The sequence below is a fragment of the Corvus brachyrhynchos genome, unplaced genomic scaffold, assembly GCF_000691975.1.
Source record: "Corvus brachyrhynchos isolate BGI_N302 unplaced genomic scaffold, ASM69197v1 scaffold86, whole genome shotgun sequence".
NCBI lineage: Eukaryota > Metazoa > Chordata > Aves > Passeriformes > Corvidae > Corvus > Corvus brachyrhynchos.
This window is the reverse complement of record NW_008238647.1, coordinates 180,342-192,503: the sequence shown is the minus strand read 5'-3', so window position 1 is coordinate 192,503 and position 12,162 is coordinate 180,342. Positions and strand designations below refer to the sequence as shown.

The 12,162-nt window shown below is 37.6% G+C and overlaps 1 long non-coding RNA gene across 1 annotated transcript; it reads left to right on the top strand.

Moving 5' to 3' along the window:
* Window positions 1-2,392: 2,392 nt before the first annotated feature.
* Window positions 2,393-8,338, top strand: LOC108447488. The gene is made up of 3 exons (XR_001863091.1): window positions 2,393-2,552; window positions 4,073-4,175; window positions 7,623-8,338. It is a non-coding gene; the product is annotated as an uncharacterized LOC108447488 (long non-coding RNA).
* Window positions 8,339-12,162: the final 3,824 nt, after the last annotated feature.

The following is a 12,162-nucleotide window of genomic DNA, read 5'->3' as shown; positions in this document are numbered from 1 at the left end:
CAAGTGGATTTGACCTTAAAGAACTTATTATTTCAATCTTCTTTTTATTACACAAGTAATCGGCCTGCGTAATTTCAGCTTAGCAAATCACTACACAAATATATAGTAGGTTTTTTACCTAAACAGAAATGTGTTTTGAATTTCTGAAAATGGGGCAGCATTTTCTTGATTAGGCTTAATGAAAAAATATAGAGAGTCACATATGCCAGCTGAATTCCAACTCTGAATCTACAGAAATGTAAAGCAGTGTTTCATATATTTAATATGCAAAACATTACATTGATGTCACATCAAAACTATGCAAGCAACTATCCTGAAAAGTCATATGGTGGCCAAAAGACACAAAAGAATTCCATCTCTTTTTTTCTATACATGTCTTGGATTTTCCCTGCTTCTGCACTACTTCCATTGATCACTATTATTTTCTGTAGAAAGTGGTAAATTATCTTCTGAATTTTTTACCTATAAATTGGAGGATATAAACATTTTGTGCTGCTTACTCATATCAACTATGCCATCAAGCTTGAATATGGAGGTCCAAGACTCTCTGTGTCTCTCTGACACAGAAGGTATTCCCATCTGTAAGTACTCAAAAATTGTAAGTAAGCCAATTAAAAGTTCACAAGACTGGCCCAAAACAATTATGTAAACCCACTGCATTTTAGGTTGGTTTTCATTTGTAGCTTTCAACTCTTTATGGAATACTCAAGTAATTATATATCAAGATCTTGGAACCACGGAGGTCAGAGAGGAGAGGAGAGGAGAGGAGAGGAGAGAAAACAGATGTTGAGTCAGAAGACTAATGATACAGCTGGTGGTGGTAATTCAGCCCATGTGTGGGTTATAAGACTTGATGGGGTGAAGAGGCTTCTCTAAACATTTGCAGGAACACCCAGGGCAAGAACATCCAAAATGCCAATTCTTGGAGACAGAATTAAATTTTGACCTTCAGTCATGGTGTAGAGTAAAAGAAAGAAACATCAGAAAATCTCACAAGAAAAGATAAAAATGAGCTATCCAGGACTCAGGGAGATGGTAATACGTATGAGACTGAAAAAGATGGCACAAGCAAGTCTAGGAACTAATGAAATGACCTGCAGTTCCTCACAAGATGCTCACAGCCACCAGAAGGTGATGCTATTCCACTTGTTCTTCATGAGAGAAGAACAATGTGACAAAAGTCCCAGTGACAAGGCAGAAACTCGAAATAAAGTTAAGAAATGGGTAAAGAGATTTCTTGCTGACTAGCAGCGCACTGTGTGTTCTGGCTTCAGTCTTGGGTCCTGTGTTCCTAACTGCTATTGGTAAATATCTTCAGAATGACAGATGATGTACTAAGACTTAAAACTCTGAGAAAACAAAACCAACAAAATGAAACTAAACCAAACACAAACAAACAAACCCCACAACAAAACATCAAGAATTAGGAACCTTTTTCAGGTGACATTAGCACTGATGCTATCATCCCATGAGCACTCTGCTGTCCACAGAAAGATGGACCAGTAATTCTATGGACTGTTTATTAAGGACAGCATTTCCAGCTGAAAGGAAATGATTAAAAGGATGAACTGTGCCCTACAAGTGCCAAGAGATTATTAACTCAGGTGTAGATGTCTGTATCTACCTCTGAGCTTGCTTTCCACTTAGAGGAACAGCCACGTTCTTAACTAAGAATTTCTAAGACAGGCTTAATAGTACTGTTATGATTTTATCAGAATCACACAGCCCTGCCTGTTTTCTATTTAGTGAGAATTACTCTCTCTTGTTATTTGGTAGCAAGATAGATGTCTCATTGTCTATGCAAAATTCTCCATCTTCCTCATCTGTAGTGGAAGAACTAGGAAACTGATAGGATATTCAAACATGGTTTTCTTTGAGAAGTTGTCAATGAATCATTTGTTTTGTCAAGATGCTCTCCTGTGAAAATTTTTCACATATATATATAATACTTTTATGAGACCAGGCACACAAAATTAATTTATCACTTTTGGTATTGGTACCTAGAAGAGATTTTGTTATTTAAATTTTACTTGCATCATTAAGTTTTCTCTGAAATAAACAGATGGCCTTAACATAATCTTCATTTGTTGTAAGCTTTTAAAATGAGAAATGAAAAGCAGTTGCTTTTTATACCAGATTCAACAAGTTAAATTGACAGATAAAAAGCTCTTCTTCAGACATACAGCATAAGCGATGGCTAGTACTGTTTAGTTTAAATTTCTTCTAGTTGAACTACTCCAAATCATATCATCTTAGATGATATGATACAAATGGTATTCTAAAAAGGAACACAGCATCCATTTCTTCCCACTGGAAATCATGGTGTCTAAATTGCTCAGGTTTCTATCAAAGCTGGGTTAGATTACTGTTTCTTTGAATTGACTTGCAGGACAAGGGTGGCAGGAACTGCTGAACCTACAGAGGGGAGAGTTGAGGACATTTGAACCCCAAAACTGCACCTGGTTGTTGACCTCCAAACTGACCATTCTCTTTCTGCTGCATATGTCTTTCAGTGGCTGTTGGGTAGCCTGATTCTTATTTTGCAAATGGAGGTATGTGACTCAGAGAAAAACCTTTCAATTAGTTATCAGGTAATGCAAGACTTCTCTGGAGTGCTCTGTTTTTATCTTTGTATTTTTTCAGGGAGGTCTGGTTGCTTCTCAGCCTTTGGCATTACCTTTATTTTGGTTATTGCTGTCTTTAACTATTGGGGGTTTTCCAGTCCAATTCTTTGTTGAATATGTGAATAAGGTGAATTTTATACATACAGTCATTAAATAAAATGATAGCTGGAATTCTTAGCACAGCACCACATTTTGAAGGAAAGAGAAATTGTACAAAGTATATTTTCCCTTTTCTACACTTTTTCCTGGTACTCTTCTCACTGGCGGGCATGCAAATTCTTCACGTCCTGCCACAAAACTCTGGCATATTCCACTATCCATTCCTGATTTCCATCATACTGAGTGTGCTCCAAGGGGACTATAACATAGTTTTGACTGCTTCACTTGATATTGATGCATTAACACATTTGTCAGTGTTATTTTTGAGAAGTGGGGGAGTCTTCTGCTCTATTCCCACCCTCCAATAAATCCAGATCTGCACCAAATCTGTCCCTCTCACTGTCCCTCCTCCCTAAAACAGCCTTCTGGAACCTAATGGCAAAGGACAGTTGCCTGATATGGAGATAGAAGGCTGGGGTTTTTTTTTGTTTGTTTGTTTTACTACTTTGAATGCATTGTATAAGCTTTAGGAAGCTGGGATGCTAATCCACAGTAATCATCTGAACATTTCCATGCACCCATTTTGTTGATTGACTGAAAGACATTTATAATTGACTGAAATCCCTTGACAGCAAGGAGGTGCTTCATGTGAATACCAACTGATGTGTCTTCTGTGTACTCAAACAGCGCTGACTGTGTAACAGGAAAATGCATTAGCCAGAAGAAAGCAACCTTTGTTTTTCATGTAAAAATTCCTGGTATATTCACCTCCAGTTTTCTGCCAGATTTGTATATATAGGAAAGTACATGTTGTCTATTCTGAGAGAAAAATAAGACAATTATTGAAGCCAACAAAACATAACGGTTAGGTAGCATTATCATATACAATAGCTGGGAGAAAGCAGGATAGGGAGATGCTCAGGAGCATTTAGGCGGTGTAGAAAGCATGGGATTTGCTGTTCATGTACACAGCAGACACTGTTTGGGATATATGGTGTGGTACTTGGTGTGAAAGACATACACAGCAGTGCCTTGACATTTGTAGGCCTCAGAGATTCACCTCAAGAACTGAATCAGTCTATACTCAAATTGTAAATAAAAAATGTTGGTAATAATTTGTTGGTCCTTACCTATTAGCAACTGTCATCAAGCTTTCTGAACTGTAACACTAAAAAGAAAAAAGTAATCACTTTGGTGGAAAATACATTTGAGGATTAATTTTTACATTGTTTATTGCTATTCTAGATGTTGTCTTAGTCCCATTTAAAAGAATAAATTATTAATACTAAATCAGGACATTTTTACATTTTTACATCATCATTATCACACTCTTACTGTCCTTTCTTTAGGATATCTGTAGCCTAAGAGCTACAAGAAGGCTGCATTCTCTGAAGACCAGAGAAGTTAACTCCCCTAAAGAAAAGAAAAAACAACCCTGTTTCATGAATCATGGTAAGCAGAAGACAAATGAATTTGGCCTGGATTCTTGGAAGCTGACTGAAAATTTTAATTTTTTACATAAGATATAGGAAAGTACCACACAGAGCTGCTCTCACCTTCTCCTTTTTCAGACAAACTTCTGTAATCAAGTGGCCAGAAAATCAAGGCTAGTGTTTGGTATTGAATTCCAGAGGGAGGAACAGGAACTTTAATGAATTCAGTGGTTCCACATTACAGGGTGTGATGTGATTTCTTTCACCAGTACATCCCTCCTCATTTTTGTTTTTTACCCCACTGGAAGTCAAGGCTGGTCCTCTCTTTCCACTCATCCTTCCCTCTGCCTGAGGTTGGCCTCCATCGTGCTGACTCATTTGTTTATGCAGCTGTGCTCCAAAACCATTCCTTGAAATGACCTGGTTTAAGGAAAAAGAAAATGCCATCATCCCACTTTTCACAAGGAAAAATCAAAAAGAATTCTTTCCCTGGCTCTCTCACATGATTTTTTTTCTTCTTTCCCCATGCCTATACCCAAAAAAGACATTCTAAGTGCTAAAAAGTGTTGGCTTTTCAGTGAGTTTCTTGAAGCAAAGTGACCAAGGCATATACAACAAATAATGAATAACACTGGATGGCAATTCATTTGGACAATTGCACATAAATACATTAAAGGAAATCACATAATTTTCGAGAGAGTTTGAGGCACAAAATATAAGGAAAATCCTTGTCTCAATAAAGAAATTGCTTATCCAGCTCTAGTAGTAACACATTTAAGAGATTAATTTCCTCTGCTGAAAGCTCTTCTGCAATAGTAGATCTGTCTTTTTCCTCCCCTGTGAAATATGGAAATATGCCTGCAAAGATTTGTGAAAATAAACAGCCTTCTTTGCCAAGGAAATGATAAGCTGAAACTGTCCTGGTTTTATATCTATACGGATTACAATCCATACCCTCCAGAAATCTATTGTTTGTTATCTTAAAGACATGTGAAGCAAGGTATTGTTCAAATGCATTGTTTAAATGGGACTTTTATTTGTTATGGCACTTTAAGGCTTCTTGAGGGACTTGTCTGTAAATTGCTACTGGCAAACCTTAAAAGATGGAAGGGAGAAATGTGTTATTTATTGAGTGTTGACTGTGTATCAAAAACATACTCTTCTCCTAGAGAGAGGCTTGGTTTATATTACGTGATATAATACAAGCACACAAATTTCCTGTAGAATGGCAAAAGGCTGTTCAACAAGGTGGCAAAGAGTAGGGTGCATGGTAGACATTCAATTTATAGTGGATAATCTCTAGAAAGTGTGGTGGAAAAATGTATATTAAAGAGGGATTTGAACCAGCAAAGGCATAAGGGGAAAAGCAGAAATATGGAGATGAGTAGAAGAAAAAGTCTCCACCAAGAGAACATTTTTCAGTTACCTGAAAGCTTCTTATTATTGAACTGTTTTTTAACAAGAAAAACCATTTCAGATTCTTTCAACACTCTGGCGAGTAGCTTGTGAGAAATACCTGTACTCCATGATTTACACATCTGTTACACTTCTGAGCAGAGGGCCACATATTAAAAATTAATAGATTTGCATGGATCTGAATTTATTTGCATAAAATTAAAGGGGGAGGTGGTAGGTATACTGGCTTTGATCCACTCAGACTTCAAGTTTTGCAATGTTTTCAGAATTTCTCACTCTCCTTTGCATATATACTGTCTCATTAACACCTTGACCTTCACTCTTATCTTTATATAGTCAAAGAACAGTAGGGGGAAAAAAATGCAGTTAGAAAAAAAATTACCCATGGGAAAGTAGAGGTTCACCAGATGAGAGAAAAAACAAAAGATTTCTTGCATGTGAGAGATTTTAGTATTCTTATTTACTTATGTTCCATATAATACCAAATGTTGCCTCCTTTACTCTCTCACCAGTATTGTTCCTCTAAACCACATGGAATTTTATTTCAGTATTTCTATCACAATTACAGATTTTTGCTGCCCAGACACAGCACAGAGATGCTTTTTCTCATTCAGAAAAATCCCCCCAAATTTTTCTGAGCACACCTGTCCATTTACCAATTCTTTTTCACAGTCCTTCTGGGAGCTAATGGTTTCAGGAAGACTTTATGGGCCACAGGAGTTCTGGAGTGCTCAGCCAAGGGTCAAGGTTGACATTTTAGGGACAGAAGAAAAAAGGAAGCCAGCTGTCCGTCAACAGTGAATTTTGGTATTGTTTCCAGACAAAGGTAGAATGTTTGCCAGTCCAGGGTACCTCAGCTGGTCCATATGGATGCAAAACATGGGAAATGCATTTTCTGTTAGGAAAACCTGCAGGCAGAGTAGGTCTGAAATGCACTTTTTGTATTGTGTCTGGTTTCAATGCTATTTCTTCTGTGGTATCATTTCCATGATAAATTCCTTACTAAAATATGCACACACGGTATCGTACGCGACAATTTTAAGAACCTTGTTTGTTTCCCAAATTTTGCTTGTGAGAAGTGTGAAAACAAAATAAATTTACAGTTCCAGGTACTACTTTTCACAATACAGAGTAGCTATAAATCTTTACATTAAAAATAAATGACAGAGAAGGGCTGAGTGTGCATTACAATCTGATTAGATTTTAGAATTAGAAAAGATGAAAAGGCAGTGCTTTTTCCTCTGCACTGTTTGTGCATAAACAGTGTCTACATCTCCTCAAGCTTTACATATTTTATGTTTAAACTGAGCATTTATTTAAGTCAAAAAGGTGAGAATCAGATGCTACTATGATAGGTTAGGGGTTCCAACCACATTGCAGATGTGAGAGCTCTTATGAAGTTTGGTGTCTTTCATGCTACAATATAGGAAAGATATAAAACTATTAGAAAGCATTTATAAGAGGGCTGCAAAGAAGCCTCTAGATGAAGGATCTAGAGGAGAAGCCAAACAAGGAGTGGCTGAGGTCACTTGCTCTGTTCAGCCTGGAGAAGAGGAGGCTGAGAGGAGACCTCCTATTTGTCTGCAGCTTCCTCATGAGGGGAAACAGAGGGGCAGACACTGATCTCTTCTCTGTGGTGACCAGTGACAGGACTTGAGGAAATGGCCTGAAGCTGAGTCAAGCTGAATACTGGGGAAAGGTTCTTCACCCAGAGGGTTGTTGGGCACTGGAACAGGCTCCCCAAAGAAGTGGTCACGGCACCAGCCTGTTCAACTATTTGGATAACACTCTCAGGCACATGGTGTGAATCTTGGGGATGTCCTGTGCAGGGCCAGGAGTTGGACTTCAGTGATCCTTTTGTGTCCCTCCCAGCTGAGGACATTCTGCGATTCTGTGATTTGTTTGGTTATGTGACATGAATTATGTCAGGCTGGACAGTGCTCATGGCTGGGAGGGGAAGAGAGGTATACAGCTGTGCTGCTACACTGATATCATGGTAAAGCCATGGCTGTGTTGAAATCAGCTTTCTTCCTCCCCTCTGCCTTCACAGAGTCTAATGAGCCCAGGACACCTGCAGCATGTCATCCAGCCAGAGGTACAGACCTCTGGGTCCTGCAGGGATTATTACCATTAACCGCTGAGCAGTGGTACCATGATGAGCCTGGCATTACCTGCAGGTAGAGATGACAAGGTGAGAAGCTGGGAAGGAGAAAGACCAGTCATCACTCTTCTACAACTCTGCTAAAGTGTCAAACTTTGTAGAGTTGCCCCTACAACACTGGTCTGGGTGACTCTTATTTTCCCTGGTGTTTCTGCCCTGCAGTCAGTGCTGATGTCCAGTGTGTTGCGTATGATGGCCAGATGTGCAGGAACCTGGACAAAGGAAGCAACTGACTCCAGGGATGAGGATACTGTATACCAGTCAGACCACCAGCTGATTGGTACACTTAGTTCAGCCTTTCCTTGGCTGTTTTCATCTATAATAGTGGCCAAGCTAAGGAAAAGGACTGGGTTGGATGGAGAATATTTTCTTGTGAGGTTTTGAAATGTGTTATCATTCCAGCACATAAAGTTTGTGACTTGAAATGACCTGGTTTAAGGAAAAAGAAAATGCCATCATCCCACTTTTCACAAGGAGAATTCAACATTAATGAAAGTATGCCATAGAGTTTTGGGGGGTTGTTGTTGGTTTAGTTGGTTTCTTGCTTTTAATAAAACAGCCTATTCAGAGTACTTATTAGCTCATCTAATTTCTGAGAAAACCAGGTTCAAGCAACAGCTCTTCCAAGGCAAGAGCAGTGTCTCAAAAATATCTTCTTTCCTAGGAGTGCTATCCTGGCAAATCTGGGAAATTGCTTCTTTGTTCACTTGGAAAAATAGTGTAATGTGGGTAAACTACCTGAATTGGCCAGATGGCTTCAGATAGGAGGGAAGAAAACAGAAGATTCACAAATATTCCATGACTAAATATCATCTCCCTTTTTTTCACAGTCCCACTAATACAGAATTAATGTGAGATGTGGGAGGTTCCCATTGAATTCAATCCTTTTCTGGGAAGGATTTCACCCATATTAGGACTGTGATCAAATTTATTGTAGCATTTTCTGAACTAGAAAAATGTTCTTAATAAAGATATTTTGTTTTATATAAATAAAGCATGGCAGGAAGAATTAGAACAGAGGTTTTTCACCCTCTGGTAGAGTCTGGATGTCTTGCTCTCCCTTCTGTTATCTAAACCATAATATTCTTAGTTTGTTATTCTTCTTTCTTCCCTGCTACCTATTCATAATAGTTCTTGGACGGGTGGACTACAGGAGCACTGCTTTTTCTGGCCAGAAATATCTTCCCTGGAGGAGGACAACTTCCCTGGAGGAGTTTTTGTAAAACCTCCTCTAAGAGTGTCCCTAGAGGAACATAATGAGACACTTCATTTGTAACTAAGAAGCTCACACTTAGTAGGTAGTTCTGTCTGTTTTCAGTTATCTGTTGAAAATAACTCATAGGGTGTAAACAACGTCCGCGTGTGCCCACGTGAAATACATCAGGGCTGTCACCTCAAAGGTGCAATTTTATTAGTTAAAATACGTGGAGTACTTGTTCACAAACTGGGCTATCATTAAGTGCCTAGATAATTACACTCTTGAGCACATCAATCACCTACATATAGAGTAAGCACCACCATCACATTGTTAAGACTTCCATTAACCTGAGTGAAATGAAAACACAATGTCTGTATGTCCTTTCTCCTTTGCATTTTTAGGGACAGTTATGATGCTGTGAGCCCATTCCAGCAGGGACAAAATAGCTCTGTTAGGATTTCTGGGTCAGCTCCCATTCATACATAATCTAAGCTCTGATCTTACTCAAAAAGGTTTTGATTTTTCACAGATTAACTGAGAACCCAGTGAGGAGTTAATTAAGTGAGTTTGCTTTGAAAAAGTTTCTCTTATTCAGTTTCAGGGAGCATACTCATACAAGTTTTTTTTCTCCCACTGCACTTCAGTTTATTTATCCAAAATTCCTAAACCAAGGAAAACAAACTTTTGGTTTGTTGGTTTCTAATCAATATTTTCTTTGCATCCCTGCAACCAACAGCACAGGGTGACAATGTCATATTCAAGATAAATGGGCTTTGGAAATGCACTTTTCCTGTATAATTGAAAACAGAGACACACATTAAAAAAGCATTTATTTTTCAATGTTCTCTTGTACAGGGGAAATTTTCTGGCAGAATGAGTCTAGGTTTGTGCTTCAAGGGGTAAGAACCTTTCTGATCTCTCCCTACACATAGTACCCTTTCATCATGCTCTCTAGAAGAGTAATTTATTGCATTTTTCCAGTTCTCACAAAACAGAAAGTCCATAATTTTTTCTTTTCTTTGTTTTTTAAATATAATCAAAACCCATTATTTTAAAAATAATCTTTTACAAATAGTTAGAAAAACCTATTTCCAGAAATTAATTTTGATTTTTTTATTGCAAACCTTCATGACAGCAAAGAGGCTTAAATAATGGTTTTCATTCCTCTTTTTTTACTATTTTTTATTTCATCTATTAGAACTGTTGCATTATTCATCTGTCTCACCTGACTTTAAGGTTGTTTTATTCTTTAATACTATCTATGTTTTACAGTAATAATAACGCAATGATTTCTTGGAAAGTATTTTGCTCACATCACTGATTTGTATTATAGCTTACCTTGCCAAATAGTTCCAATATATTTTGACTTCAAGTCTCTGCATGTTTTATGTTCAAATATTGTGCAGGTATTAGTTTTACAGCTGAAAGTACTAGTTTAAGTTTAACAGTTAAAATTAGATTTTTCTGTTACTTACAGAATTTATTCAGACAAATTCATATTATTTCAAGTTATTCTATTAATTTCATAAGTATTTTTTTTAAGGACAATGTGAACAACAAAACAGAATGTGCCTTGTAGAGTGTCTGCATGACCAGTATTCTAATCATGTCATGTTGTTTTCTGTTCCCTAAATGCATCCTTTGAACAGATGAAGGCTGTAGACTGCACATCGGAGGATGTTTCTTTCAAGGAAAGTGTTGGCAACTGCACAGAAAAGGAAATGTTCTTACATAAAAATTTTCAACCTTTTCCTTTCATTCATTGTGTAAACTTTACCTCCAACACTCAGCTTACACCTCTTATCATGCTGGACCACAGCTAAGGGAGAAGGTGATAGCTGAAAATCAAATCAGATAAAGAAAGAAGCAATTGCTTGGGTCAAAGAATCAGAGCTTCTGATTCTGTGCCTGCTGCCTTGGCTGAGCATCTTTTTTCTCTGTTCATTGCTCAGCTGGGAATCTTATTAATCTCACACAGTTTCTTTAAGTACACATAATGGCAATGGCAAAAAATTTGTTTTGGATTTTTGCAAAGAGCTGTGTTTGAGGTTACTGTTGATAACTGCTCAGATATCTGGTGCTTAACATATTATAGTATGATGGTGATCCTTAAAGTCCACAATTAGTCCAAATTAATTTCTAATCTTTGGCTTTAATATCTCAATAATTACAGTCCTTTCTGGGCGTTAATAAATAGATAAGCTGTAAACATTGCTGGTAATTTTAAAATTATCTGACAGTTTTTCCAGATATTACAGAAACAGGTCAGAACTTTGCAATTTTGTCACTTCATGTTGAGTAAGAAATTCCAGTTTCATCACCTGCTTCATGAGAATTACTGCAGAGGTTATCATGAATAAAGGAACATATTCTTAGGACCTCATATTTCAAACGAACATTAATCCGCTGATCCTTTACTGGTGAAAAAGCATTTATTGCACAAAAAAGGTGATATTTAACAAAGGGAACCCCTTTTTTTTTTGACTCTGTAGTTCTTCCAGGAAGATGATTTTGAAGTGGGCAAAGGAAACAGCAACGATAACTAAACCATGAACTTGTAGATGCACCTGCTCTAATCAGACAGTAGAGAAAAGGTAGTTTAACCACACCCCATTGGTTCTGCCAGCATGGTTGCAGTGGGTCTAAAATAAGGACTTTTAAGTCTTATGTGCCTTGTAGTGTCATGAAGTTTCTAGGGCTCTCAAAGAAACAAACAAATCTTCATTTCTGCTGTTGTTAAGGAAAATCTCTCCCAATTCCTTTTGTTATAATATTATCTTCTCCTTTACTTACACTCTCCAGATCCTCTTGCATGAGCTCTTTCTTTCTGTAAAACCTCAGTTTGTATGTAGCAAGACACTTATGATCATTCTCATTCAGTTTTATTCTGGCTTTGTATGGCCCATTTTCAGTACAGAGCTCGGTTTTGAAATTTAAGTAGTACTTCAAATTCTACCACTGTGCCACGCTTTGATTTAGCTGTTAATGTTCTACAGAGAATGTCACTCCCCTATTAGAGCTGGAGTAATTTTAAGTTGTTACCTCAGATGCATTAACATTGCACAAGGCAGAAATACGATTTGATTGACAAGGAGAGGTTTTAGCTGGAAAAGTCCTGAATGTAAACTTGACAAATGAAAAAGCACGGCATGGAGATCACGGGAGAAGAATAACTAGGGAATGGCATGAGATTTTTTACAAAATTGCTTTTCTGATAAAGTCACATTTCAG